At 50.7% G+C, this 13,712-nt stretch overlaps 1 non-coding gene across 1 annotated transcript; it reads right to left on the minus strand.

Annotated features, from left to right (window-relative positions):
* Nucleotides 1-11,968: 11,968 nt before the first annotated feature.
* On the minus strand, nucleotides 11,969-12,085 carry LOC114808979. Its single transcript, XR_003756727.1, has one exon. It is a non-coding gene; the product is annotated as a U5 spliceosomal RNA (small nuclear RNA).
* Nucleotides 12,086-13,712: the final 1,627 nt, after the last annotated feature.

The following is a 13,712-nucleotide window of genomic DNA, read 5'->3' on the forward strand; positions in this document are numbered from 1 at the left end:
CGCAATTCTTCGATCGATTGATTGAGTGAAACACAACACCAAAGATTCAGGCTTGGAAGACAGGAAGAAAAGTGGTACGGTCTAGAGGAATGGGAAAAGGAAAGCAGCTTAATCAGGTGGATAAAGCTCTAATTCCAGCTCTCAAGTATGTCATCCTGTGGGCATGTCACCTCTCTGTAATCGACTGATTTACTCATCTTTTTCTTTCTATATCTATTTCTGTATATATTTCTATCTTCCCATCTATATTGTGAGCTCCCTTGTGAGCTCCCTGTGTGCAGGGAAGGGCTCGGTTTATTGTTATAACAGACTCTCCTGAGCTCGAGCTCTGAGGACAGGGCTTTGCAAACATTAAATGCTCAATCAATAAGATCAAATGAACGAATGAATGAACAAAGAAAGGAATGAATTCTCGGGGCCTCGGTTGCCTCATCCACACAACCAAGGTGAAAACTGTGAGTCCCATGTAAGACAGGAGTCCGTTTTACCAGATTAGCTTGTTTCTACCTCAGCACTTGGTAAAGTAGGTGGCACATAGGTAGCGTTCCTGAAGAAATGCCAGTCAAAGAAAAAATAAGGAAACACATGAAAAAGCAGCTGCAGGAGCAGGGTTTGACTGGAAAGAGGAGTTCTATTTTGGACATATGAAGTGGGAGCAGTTGGTGGGATGGACTACACATGATTCCTGCCCCAAGGAAGTGGACAATGTGGATGGAGGAGAGTCAAAAAATATATTCCCATTAGGAGACTGTCATAGATTATGACAAAGTACAGAAGGACTGAAGCATTTTGTTGAGTGCTGATGTAATGCAGCTTCCCTGTTTATTCTGGCAATGGCCGGCTCCTCTGGATTCCCGAGCCCCGCCGCCACCCACATAAGCTCGCACAACCCTCGAGAAGCAGCGAAGCGAGTTGGAAAGGGCTCAAGGCTGGGAGGTGGGAGACCAGGGACCAGGTCCTTGCTCCAACACTATAGTGTGGTGTATACTTGACCAAGGCATTTTGGAATCTGTGTGGCACAGTTGCCACACCTGTAAAACTGGGGATGAATTACCAGTTAACCCTCTTTCACAGGCTGCAAGCCACTAGATAGAATGTGTTACAATGCACTCTCTCAAGCTCTGAAGTAAGTAGCAAGAGTCCGTGCTTGGGAGTCAGTGATTGTGGGTTTTAATCCCATCTCGTCCACTGGTTAGCTGTGTGACTTTGGGCAACTCACTTAACTTCTCTGGGCCTCAGTTACCTCATGTGTAACAAGAGAAGCAGCATGGCTAGGTGAAAAGAGCAAGGGCTTGGGAGTCAGAGGTCGTGGGTTCTAATCCCAGCTCCGTCACTTGTCAGCTATGTGACTTTGGGCAAGTCACTTAACTTCTCTGTGCCACCATTACCACATCTGCAAAATGGGGATTAAGACTCTGAGCCCCACGTGGGACAACCTGATGACCTTGTCCCCTCCCCCCTCCCCCAAGCGCTTAGAATAGTGCTTGGCACATAGTAAGTGTTTAAAAAATACCTTCTTCATTATTATTATTAACATGAGGATTAAGACTGTGAGCCCCACGTGATGACCTCGTATCTACTCCAGCGCTTAGAAAAGTGCTTGGCACATGGAAAGCGCTTAACAATTACCATTATCATTATTATTATTGCAGTAAGTGTTACATAAAGACGATTGAAAAAAATGAATGAAAAAATGAACGAATAAATGAAATAATTCTCAGTGCCTCGGTTGCCTCATCATTAAAGGGAAGGAGGAGACTATGAGTCCCATGTGGGACAGGAATGTGCTCAACCAGGTTCTTTTGAATCTACCCCATCGCTTAGTACAGTACCTGGCCATAGCAAGGGCTTATGAATGAATACCATTAGAAGAAAAAAACCAAATCAACAAATAAAAGAGCAGGTTCCGAGACAGGGTTAGAATGGGAAGAGAAGGAGTTCTCTGTAGGACGTGGGTAGTTGGAAGTGTCAGGGGGACGTAGTACACATGGTCCCTGCCCAAAGGAAGTGGACGGCGTAGGTGGGTGGAGGGACAAAAAAGATTTACCCTGTAGGAGATCATCATAGAAGATGACGAAGTATAAAAGGACTGAAGCATTGTCTGAGCGCCGATGTAATACTCCAGAGCTGCCACAAGAGGGCAGCTGCCCAGATTATTCTGGCCACGGTCCTCCTCTGCTCCTCTGGATTCCCAGAACCGCGCCGCCATCCAAGCAACCGCGCAAACCCTCGAGGAGCAGCGAAGAGAGTTGGAAAAGGCGCAGGTCTGGGAGGAGGAAGACCTGGGACCGTGTCCCGGCTTCGACACTTTTGTTCTGCGTGACCTGGGCCCAGGCAGTTTGGAATCTGCGTTCCTCAGCTACCACTCCTGGAAAACTGGGGAGGAATTAGCTGTTTACCCACTTCCACAGGCTGCGAACCCCAATGTAATAGTAAGCGCTTAATAATAATAATGTTGGTATTTGTTAAGCGCTTACTATGTGCAGAGCACTATTCTAAGCACTGTGGTATACAGGGTAATCAGGTTGTCCCACATGAATCTCACAATCTTCATCCCCATTTTACAGATGAGGTAACTGAGGCCCAGAGAAGTTAAGTGACTTGCCCACAGTCACACAGCTGCCAAGTGGCAGAGGCAGTAATCGAACCCATGACCTCTGAGTGTCAAGCCCGTGCTCTTTCCACTGAGCCACGCTGCTTCTCTAAATACCAACATTATTATTATGACGGAGTCTAGCCCAGGCAAACCAACCAGCCAAGCAGGCCATGTCGCGAGCAGAGGAAGGGTGGCATGGTGGCTCGGGGCACAAAGGCCGTTGGAAGCTGTAGTCTGACATTCGCTCTTGATGGTGTTCACCACCGGCTGCCTAACTACCACTTCCATCGGGCCAAGTGGCGGGATCCGCCGCCATTGGGCACAGCGTGGAAAGCGTGGGCGGCAGTTGTTCAGGCTGTTTTCCGATTGAGATTGATAGTAATTATGGTATTTATTAAGTACATGCAACCACTCCCTGTGAGGTGTAGCACAGAAAACTCAGAGACCCCCAAATCGGTCCAAATTAGGCACTATGTGCAGAGCACTGTACTAAGGGTTTGGAATGTAAAATTTGGCAACAGATAGAGACAATCCCTGCCCAGTGACAGGTTCACAGTCTAAAAGGGGGAGACAGATAGCAAAGCAAAACAGAACAAAACAAAAAGAAGACAGCATCATCATGATAAATAGAATCAAGGGGATGTACACCTCATTAACAAAATAAATAGGGTAATAAATGATATATACAAATGAGCACAGTGCTGAGGGGAGGGGAAGGGAAAGAGCGGGGCAGGGGAGGGAAGAAGAGGGGGAGCAGAGGGAAAGGGGGGCTCAGTCTGGGAAGGCCTCCTGGAGGAGGTGAGCTCTAAGTAGGGCTTTGAAGAGGGGAAGAGAGTTAGTTTGGCTGATGTGAGGAAGGAGGACATTCCAGGACAGCGGTAAGACGTGGGCCAGGGGTCGACGGCGGGATAGGCGTGAACGGGGGACAGTGAAGAGGTAAGCGGGAGAGGAGCAGAGTGTACGGGGTGGGCAGTAGAAAGAGAAAATGGAGGTGAGGTAGGAGGGGGCAAGGTGATGGAGCGTTTTGAAGCCAAGAGTGAGGAGTTTTTGTTTTGTGCAGAGATTGATAGGCAACCACTGGAGGTTTTTTAGGAGGGGAGTGATATGCCCAGAGCATTTCTGTAGGAAGATGATCCGGGCAGGGGAATGAAGAATAGACTGGAGTTGGGAGAGACAGGAGGAAGGGAGATCAGAGAGAAGGCTGAGACAATAATCCAGTCGGGATATTATGAGAGCTTGTACCAGCTCGCTAGCTGTTTGGATGGAGAGGAATGGGCGGATCTTGGTGACATTGTAAAAATGAGACTGGCAGGTATTGGTGACAGATTGGATGTGTGGGGCGAATGAGAGAGCTGAGTCCAGGATGACACCAAAGTTGCGGGACTGTGAGACGAGAAGGATGATCGTGCCGTCCTCAATGACAGGGAAGTTAAGAAGAGGACAGGGTTTGGGAGGGAAGATAAGGAGCTCAGTTTTAGACATGTTGAGAATTAGGTGGTGGGCAGACATCCAAGTGGAGACGTCCTGGAGGCAGGAGAAGATACGAACCTGGAGGGAGGAGGAGAGAACAGGGGAGGAGATGTAGATTTGGGTGTCATCTGCATCGAGATGATAGTTGAAGCCGTGGGAACGAATAAGTTCACCAAGGGAGTGAGTATAGATGGAGAACAGAAGAGGGCCAAGAACTGACTCTCGAGGAACCCCTAGAGTTCGTGGGTGGAGGAGGGGGAGGAGCCCGTGAGCCCGTGAAGGAGACCGAGAATGAACGGCCAAAAAGATAAGAGGAGAACCAGGAGAGGACAGAGTCCATGAAGCCAAGGTTAGATAAAATGTTGAGAAGGAGGGGATAGTCGACAGTGTCAAAGGCAGCTGAAAGGTCGAGGATGATTAGGATAGAGTAGGAGCCATTGGGTTTGGCAAGAAGGTGGTCACTGGTAACCTTTGAGAGGGCAGTTTTGGTGGAGTGGAGGGGACGGAAGTCAGATTGGAGGAGGTCCAGAAGAAAGTTGGAGTTGAGGAATTCAAGGAAGGGAGTGTAGATGACACGTTCTAGAAGTTTGGAAAGGAAGGGTAGGAGGGAGTTAGGGCGATAACTGGAAGGGGAAGTGGGGTCAAGAGAGAGTTTTTTTAGGATGGGGAGACATGGGCATGTTTGAAGGCAGAGGGGACGAAGTCATTGGAGAGTGACTGGTTGACTGGTTAAAGATAGAAGTTAAGGAGGGGAGGAGGGAAGGGGCCATAGTTTTTACAAGGTGAGCGGGAATGGGGTCTGAAACACAGGGGGAGGGGGTGGCACTTGCGAGGAGGGAGGAGATCTCCTCTGAGGATGCTGCAGGGAAGGATGAGAAAGTAGGGGAGAGAGCTGGGAGCGGGGAGGATGGAGAAGGGGGAGGGGTGACTTTGGGGAGCTCGGACCTGATAGTGTTGATTTTCATAATGAAGTAGGTAGCCAAATCGTTTGGGGTGAGAGATGGGGGATGGGGAGGAACAGGGGGCCTGAGGAGAGAGTTAAAAGTCCGGAACAATTGGCGGGGGTGATGGGCATGGGCGTCAATGAGGGGAGAAAAGTAATTTTGCCTGGCAGAGGAGAGGGCAGTGTCAAGGCAGGAAAGGATACTTTTGAAGTGAATAAGGTTGGCTTTGTGCTTAGACCCAACATCCTTTCATTGGCAGGAGCCCACTCCAAGTTGGTTCAGGCGGCTGTACTTGGCCCTCTCCAGTGTGCTCCCGCGGGAGAGAATCCTAATTAGTCCCCATGCTCTCTTTCGGGTTTCACTGGAGCCCAGCCAAGGCACTGACCCAGCCCATCAGAATCCTGTCGAGAGGGTTCTGTGGAGGCTCGAGCCTCAAAGACCTCTGGAATTCGTATTCCGAAGCTCACTGTGGACTGCGTTCATCTCCACCTGTCCAACTACCATTCCAGGAGTGCCTCGTGGCCTGGCTCGCGGCAGTTGGGGGCGCATAAAGGCGGGTGTGGCCCATGCTCAGAGTGGCAAAGGGGAGCGTTGCGCAGCACTGCGGCCACTCTGAGCCCCTCCCCACAGTCCCCAACCCTCCAGCACTTCCATCAATAGCCATAAGTAATTGTTTTCTATTGAAGTCTGTCTCCCCTTGTAGAGTGAATGCTCATTGTGGCCAGGGAATATATTTCTGTTGTACTGCCCCAAGGGCATACAACAGAATGCTCTCAATCAACGTGAATGATCAATCCATCGATTGAGTCAAACACAACACCAAAGAATCAGGCTTGGGAGACAGGAAGGAAACTGGTATGGCCCAGAGTGGTGGAAAAACAAATAATAATAATTCATTCATTCATTCATTCAATAGTATTTATTGAGCGCTTACTGTGTGCAGAGCACTGTACTAAGCGCTTGGGATGAACAAGTCGGCAACAGATAGAGACAGTCCCTGCCGTTTGACGGGCTTACAGTCTAATCGGGGGAGACGGACAGACAAGAACAATGGCAATAAACAGAGTCAAGGGGAAGAACATCTCGTAAAAACAATGGCAACTAGATAGAATCGAGGCGATGTACAATTCATTAACAAAATAAATAGGGTAACGAAAATATATACAGTTGAGCGGACGAGTACAGTGCTGTGGGGATGTGAAGGGAGAGGTGGAGGAGCAGAGGGAAAAGGGAAAAATGAGGCTTTAGCTGCGGAGAGGTAAAGGGGGGATGGCAGAGGGAGTAGAGGGAGAAGAGGAGCTCAGTCTGGGAACGCCTCTTGGAGGAGGTGAGTTTTAAGTAGGGTTTTGAAGAGGGAAAGAGAATCAGTTTGGGGGAGGTGAAGAGGGAGGGCGTTCCAGGACCGCGGGAGGACGTGACCCAGGGGTCGACGGCGGGATAGGCGAGACCGAGGGACGGTGAGGAGGTGGGCGGCGGAGGAGCGGAGCGTGCGGGGTGGGCGGTAGAAAGAGAGAAGGGAGGAGAGGTAGGAAGGGGCAAGGTGATGGAGAGCCTTGAAGCCTAGAGTGAGGAGTTTTTGTTTGGAGCGGAGGTCGATAGGCAACCACTGGAGTTGTTTAAGAAGGGGAGTGACATGCCCAGATCGTTTCTGCAGGAAGATGAGCCGGGCAGCGGAGTGAAGAATAGACTGGAGCGGGGCGAGAGAGGAGGAAGGGAGGTCAGAGAGAGGGCTGACACAGTAGTCTAGCCGGGATATAACGAGAGCCCGTAACAGTAAGGTAGCCGTTTGGGTGGAGAGGAAAGGGCGGATCTTGGCGATATCGTAGAGGTGAAACCGGCAGGTCTTGGTAACGGATAGGATGTGTGGGGTGAACGAGAGAGACTAGTCAAGGATGACACCGAGATTGCGGGCCCGCAATAATAATAATGTTATATATAATAACAATAATAATAATAATGTTGGTATTTGTTAAGTGCTTACTATGTGCTGAGCACTGTTCTAAGCGCTGGGGTAGACACAGGGGAATCAGGTTGTCCCACGTGGGGCTCACAGTCTTCATCCCCATTTTACAGATGAGGTAACCGAGGCACCGAGAAGTGAAGTGACTTGCCCAAAGTCACACAGCCGACAAGTGGCGGAGCTGGGATTTGAACCCATGACCTCTGCCTCCAAAGCCCCAGCTCTTTCCACTGAGCCACGCTGCTTCAACCCCAGCTTGATCTAGTGGATAGAGCTCTAATTCCGGCTTTCCACTATGTCACCCTTCAAGCAAGTCAGCTCTCTGTAATGGACTAATTTAGACGTTTCTTTCTTTATCTATTTCTGAATATTAATGTCTGTCTCCCCCTCCAGACTGGGAGCTCCTTGTAGGCAGGGAAGTTGTCTGTTTATTGTTACAGTGCACTCTCCCAAGGTCTGAAGACAGTGCTATACTTACAGTAAGCACTCCATTAATACGATTGAATATATGATTGAATAAATGAATAAATGACAGAATTCTCGGGGCCTCAGTTGCCTCATTAGTAAAGGGAAGGTGAAGTATGTGAGTCTCATGTAGGACAGGAGTGTGCTCAACCAGATTCGTTTGAATCTACCTCAGTGCTTAATACAGTACCTGGCACATACCAAGGGCTTATAAAAATAATATTTCTTGTAAAGAAATAAAAAAGCAGATGCTGGGGCAGGGATAGAATGAGAAGAGAAGTGCTTGTGTTTTGGACCTGTTTAGTTGGAGGTGTCAGCGGGACGTAGTACACGTATTCCCTTTCCCAAGAAGGTGGACGAAGTAGATGGTTGTAGAGACAGAAAATATATTCCCGGTAGGACATCGCCATGGAGGATGACGAAGTACAAAACAAGTGAAGCATCTGTTGAGCGCCGATGCAATACTCCAGAGGTGCCACAAAAGGGTGCCTGCCGAGATTATTCTGGCCACCGTCGGTCGCTCTGGATTCTCGGAGCTCCGTTGCCTTCCAAGAAACCTCACACAACCCTCGAGAAGTAGCGAAGCGAGTTGGAAAGGGCGCAGGGATGGGAGGAGAGCGTCCTGGGCCCAGGTACCGGCTCTGACACTTTTGTTCTGCGTGATCTGGGCTAAGGCAATTTGGAATCTGTGTTCCTCAGCTTCCACTCTTGTAAAACTGGGGATGAACTATCGGTTAAACCTCTTGCGATTCTGGATTCGGTCTGGCACCCTGGACAATGGAGATCCCGAGTCAAGCCTCCCGAGGAGCGAGCCTCTAGTCCCTGAAGGGATGGAAAGACAGAAGGACACGGAGAGAGCCTGCTCAAGAAGGACTGATTCGGAAAGGGTGAGAGCAGAACCCTGGGACACCCCGAGAGAAGACGGTTCAAGAACCAGGGGAAAGTGAGACCCGTGGCGCCTAAGGGGAAGAACTTCAGAGGATAGTTGTTCGGTTTTTTCAAGGGGGTGGGGGGAGGGGAGGGGTGGCCCGGGGAGAGGAAGTAAGGAGTGGATGCTGGGACGGGACGGAGGGCAAGCGGAGGAAACGTTAGATCCAGGAAAAGACGTTTTGAAACGATTTTTGGTTTCCTTATGAAGAGACTATTGAACTTTGTTGAGATCTCAGATCTTGGTATCTGCCGGCAGCAGCGACTAGGGGAGAAGCTTCGGGAGCGGGGAAGACACCTGGACCCAGGGAACCAAGGGAGCAGGAGGGAGCGATTGCTAAACACAGTTGCTGCTGCTGCTGGGGATGATGGAGTTCACTGTCCATATTTGTAATTGATTTATTCCTACTAATGTCCATCTCCCCCTTTAGTCGGTAAGCACATTGTGAGGAGGATATATATATATCTGTTTTGCTGTTATGTTGTCCTCTCCCAAGCGCTCAGTACTTAGTACTTTGCATACAGCAAGCTCTCAATGGAAGGAAGGAAGGAAGGAAGGAAGGAAGGAAGGAAGGAAGGAAGGAAGGAAGGAAGGAAGGAAGGAAGGAAGGAAGGAAGGAAGGAAGGAAGGAAGGAAGGAAGGAAGGAAGGAAGGAAGGAAGGAAAGACTGAAGATAGCCCAGCAGATTTCTGAATTCCCTAGTTTAAGGCCCTCCACGAACTGTGAACAGACTCCATTATGCCCCAGCTTCCCCCTGGGTAGTGTTGCCATCAATTCCTCTCGATGCAGTGCGAAATAATAGAAGAAAACTGGGATTGGTCGTGAGTTAGTGTGAGGGATGGGAAAGTGGTGAGACAGGGTCTTTGGACAGATGAGGTGGCTGGGTGGTAGGGAGGTAGTGGGGTGGGGGCTGCGGGGGGGGGGGAAGAGAGGGGAGAGGGCGGGGAGAGAAGGTGGAAAGAGGAGGAAGGGGTAGTCCGAAACTGCATGCTATCTTTATCATTACCATAGGCTGCCTGCTTGGCCTCAGGGACTAAGATCCGAAATTCAACCTTTCCCCGGCGGGTCGCAGCCCCATTTATTCACTAATTCATTGTGAAGGAGAAGAAAATGAGCCAATTCGGCTAGAAAGTACGGCATCCACGTGGAAGCGGGCGCCCTCCGAGAAGGAAAGGAGAAGGATTTGGGGGCGAGAGGGACCTATGTCATGTAGGTCCTAATTCAAGAGCTCCTAATTCAATCGGGAAGCCGACGGCCATCCTGGCGCTCTGTAACCGAGGCCAAACGCTGATATGTTTGTGTGTGAGTGTGTGTGTGTGAGTGTGTGTGAGTGTGTGTGTGCGTGTGTGTGTGAGTGTGTGTGTTCATGTTTGCGTGTGTTTTCGCGCGGGCCAGGGTGGAGGACCAATAAGTTAAGTGACTTGCCCAAGTACAAACAGGAGACAAGTGGCGGGCCCCGGATTAGAACCCATGTCCTTGGACTCCCAACCCGTGCTCTTCCGACTATACCACGCGGCTTATTTATCTCTCTCTTTCTCACCCTGTCTCTCTCTCTTTCTCTCTGCCTCTCTCTATCTCTTTCTGTCCCACCCGCATCCTTCCATGCCTCACCAGGAAAGGCAGCTCTCCAATGTCCTGCCGCTTCCCTTGTGTCGCCCACAGAAAAGAAGAGATACACAGGATGTAGGATAGGTGTATGTGGACACCACAGAGTCGCCATGTGCTCAACTTCCCCAAGGCATCAAAGCGATTGGTACATTTTTCCGGTAAATGGGACTGGTCTATGAGCTGAGCAGTCTTTCGCCGCTAGGCGTGGCTCAGTGGAAAGAGCCCGGGCTTGGGAGCCAGAGGTCATGGGTTCGAATCCCGGCTCTGTCACCTATCAGCTGTGTGACTGTGGGCAAGTCACTTAACTTCTCTGTGCCTCAGTTCCATCATCTGTAAAATGGGGATTAAGACTGTGAGTCTCACGTGGGACAACCTGATTACCCTGTATCTACCCCAGCGCTTAGAACACTGCTCTGCACATAGTAAGCACTTAACAAATACCAACATTATTAGGTATCCTAGGGGGTCGCTTTCTATGTCAGGATGTAAGGGATTCATTCAATTGCAAGGGAGAGCAGGGGCCAGAAAAGTACGGCAGCAGCACAAGACGCGTTCTCTGCCCCAAAGACATTTAGACCATAATGAAATAATGAGGTGACAACCATCGAATTATCGTGGAGAAGCAGCGTGGCTTAGTGGTTCAAGAGCACGGGCCTGAGAGTCCGAAGGACATGGGTTTGAATCCCTGCTCTGCCACTTGACACTTCCTGGGTAACCTTGGGCAAGCCACTTAACGTCTCTTGGCATCAGTTACCTCGTGTATCCAACCCGATCACTTTGTGTCTACCCCAGCGCTTACAATCTAGTAAGCCTGGCTCGCAGTAAGCGCTTAACAAATACCACTCCAAGAGAGAAAAGGAGAAAAGGAGATGAACTGAGGCTGAATCAAATGTGGAATGGACAGTTGCATCGCCCTCTAGACCCAAGGGCTAAAGGATGGTGTGGGTAGGCCTAGATCCCCAACGGCTAAACGGGACTTGACCTGGCTGTTGGATCCGTTAGCGAGCCCCAGAGGACTTGATAACGCTAATGAGGCACTCAACGGGATGCATTCACAAGGGGCTCACCCAATCCGTTCAACGCGATAAACGGCCAATCCACGGTAATTGAGTGAGGGCGGCGATTACTGGGTGTGGAGCACTGGGCCAGGCGCATGGGAGACTACAATATAAGAGAGAGTGGGGAGTCACCTTCCCTGCCCCTCTGTCCAAGGGATTCCCGGGTCCCTGTACTGCTCTGAACACCGAGTCAAAGATTCGTTTTCGAGGCGCGGAGCGGGTCAACAGAGCGAGGTCCCTAGTCGGGTGGGGGCCGGGGTGGCAGCAGCCGTCCAACCCTGCTATGAGGCACCCTGTTGAGGAAGGGGACCTCTTGGGATCGTTTCCTACCAGAGGGGTTCGGAGCTAGCGCTGTTCCCCGGAGTTAACCCCTGGCAGAGGATGGGCGAGGGAAACCGTCCTGCATTTCCCCGGCCGGGGAAGAGTGGTTGGCGAGGTGGGAGAGCGGCGACACTGGGGGCTAAATCAGAAATCCCTTCAGCATCCCCGTCGGGAACCTCTCCTTCCCCCCTTCCGCCCCCCTCCTCCCCCGGCCCCAAATGGCCACCAACTTAAGCAGCGACCTGCTGCTATTGGGGAAATGGAGACCAAGGATGCTTCATTGTACTCTGTCCCAGCACTGATGATATTTGTGGAAGTGTGACATGATAAGCCTGGGCCACTGATGCGGAGCCCCATCTTCTTACGCCGGTCGACTGCGGCAGCAGCAGGAAAGTGAGTGGTGCGTGTGTGTGTGTGTATCTGTGTGGTGGGGAGTATCTTACGTTGGGAACCACGACCATGAGGGACGGCTAGCTCCCGCTTCTCCCAGGAGGTGCACGTCCAGAAAGGCTCCGACCCCATACGGCCTCAGCAGGTGGACAAAGCTCAGGAGACCCCAACTGCCTGAAGCATCCACCCTTAGAGAAGCACAGCCCTCTTTCTCAGACGGGATGAACCAGGCTCCACTACGAGGGGGCCTGCAAAAATTACCTTCAGTCTCTCCGTTCCGCCTCTCCACGGAAATCTTTAGTAAAAGGCGAAAGGTCTATGCGCTTTGAAGAAAAGCGGGGGGAAGCGCGTACCCTCACCACCCAGCCAACCAGACAGCCGCCAGGCCCAACTAGGTCACGGTGGCCAACGCTGGCGCCTCGCAAACTCCTTTTCTGAGAGGAATGCTCACGCCCCGGGGGCGGGGGCAGGTCGGGACCGCTGGGGTGGGAGACACACAGGCCGAAGCTGGACAGGCAGACCACAGAAGGACTTCCATTTTTCGTCCACTCATCGATGATTTGACCAATGCCCCGAACGCCGTATATTATGGGTATGCAAACGCCCCAACCCCGCCCCTTTCTCCATCGCCGGAGGCAATCGATCGATCCGTCAGTGGTATGTCTCAAACACCTACTGAATGCAGAGCACTGGCCTAAGCGTTCTGGAGAGTCCAATGCAACCAAGTTGGTAGACGCGTTCCGTGGCCACGAGGTGCTTACAGTCTTGAGGCCGCGGGGGGCGGAGAGAAATCTCAAGTGGGAGGAGGTGCCGCGCCCCGGAACAAAAAAGCACGGAGACCACAACAGATTTGCGTGGCCACTTTTCTAAGATATTTTTTGAACCGGGGGAGCTGGGGGTGGAGGGCGGAAGAAAAATCCTCTTCAGTGTCACAAAGGGTTTGGAAAAGTCTTTGGATCTCAGAATCTTATAGAACCTTGAAGCAGCATGGCTTAGTGGGACAACCTGATTACCTTTTATCTACCTTAGCGCTTAGAATAGTGCTTGGCACATAGGAAGCACTTAACAAATACCATGATGATGATGATTAGGATTAGTAGATAGAGCATGGGTTTGGGTGTCAGAGTGTGTGGGTTCTAATCCTGGCTCCGCCACTGGCCTACTGGCCTGACCTTGGCCAAGCCACCTAACTTCTCTGTGACTCAGTTACCTCATCTGTAAAACAGGGATTAAGCCTGTGAGCCCCATGGGATGTCCCCACCTGATTGCCTTGTATTTTACCCCAGCGCTTAGAACATATGTGCTTGACACATTGGAAGCGCTTAACAAATACCGTAATTATTATTGGGAAAAGACTTGGAGAGATCAGCAGGGCTGATCCCCTACTTCTAGACGAGAGAATAGAGATGGAGAGCCTTGACCACTTTCCGTGGCTGCCTTTCCCAGGGATTGAGGGCTCAGAGCATCAAGGGGGTACACCTGATCTGGCGCCAGATGGATTTGGAGTTTGCTCCTTTCCACAGGCCCAAAAACTCCCATATCCTTCTCCCCAGTCCTTGTGGGGCAAAGAGAACAGACTGCGGGTCAGTGGCTTGGGAAAGGTCTACTTAGAACTGAAGACACAATAATCCCAATTCCTTTCATCTTCTCCCCATGGTGCAATTGGGATGTGAGGACAGAGCTGCAGTGAGATCTGTGTGTTTGATGGGCAAGGCAGATAAGAGGACCAAGGGACTACCATTAATCTTTGTGGTACTGTGTCTGATGAACAAGTAGCAAATCATTTTGAAATTTATAAGCACTAGTTACATGCTAGGCTCTGTACTAAGCAGTGGGTAGTTACAAGATGATCATTTCAGACACAGTCCCTAGCCCACTTAGGGCTCCCAGTCTTCATCCCCATTTTGTAGATGAGAGATGCAAGGCACAGAGAAGTGAAGTGACATGCCCAAGGTCACAAACAGACAAATGG

The sequence above is a fragment of the Ornithorhynchus anatinus genome, unplaced genomic scaffold (genome assembly GCF_004115215.2).
Source record: "Ornithorhynchus anatinus isolate Pmale09 unplaced genomic scaffold, mOrnAna1.pri.v4 scaffold_80_arrow_ctg1, whole genome shotgun sequence".
Classification (NCBI taxonomy): Eukaryota; Metazoa; Chordata; class Mammalia; order Monotremata; family Ornithorhynchidae; genus Ornithorhynchus; species Ornithorhynchus anatinus.